This window comes from Tigriopus californicus, chromosome 6 (assembly GCF_007210705.1).
Source record: "Tigriopus californicus strain San Diego chromosome 6, Tcal_SD_v2.1, whole genome shotgun sequence".
In the NCBI taxonomy this organism is placed as follows: domain Eukaryota; kingdom Metazoa; phylum Arthropoda; class Copepoda; order Harpacticoida; family Harpacticidae; genus Tigriopus; species Tigriopus californicus.
In genome coordinates this window covers 257,478-257,805 of record NC_081445.1, presented here as the reverse complement: position 1 = coordinate 257,805, position 328 = coordinate 257,478, and positions in this window count along the sequence as shown.

The window sequence follows — 328 nt, the reverse complement described above, 5'->3', positions numbered from 1 at the left end:
ATCGAACAACTACCTAGAACTGAACTCTGGCACTTTTTCTCCCTCAATTAATCGACCCAACCGATCCAAACAGGTCTATGTCATAACTAGAGAAGAGCGAGTCCATGTCGAGCTCCAAGGCCCAGTTTGGCTGGGTTCCATCGATATCATGGAATCTGGTCGTGGTTGAGGTGTGCGTACGTACGTATGTACTCTTGATTGTCCAACGGTGATTCCCCTCGTTGGATTCCCTCCCTCATTCTTGAACGGGGTTTTCCGTCCTCTCCATGACTTGTGTGTACGTATATCCGCAGACTCGACCATGGAAACACCCAATGGTTTCCCTTGT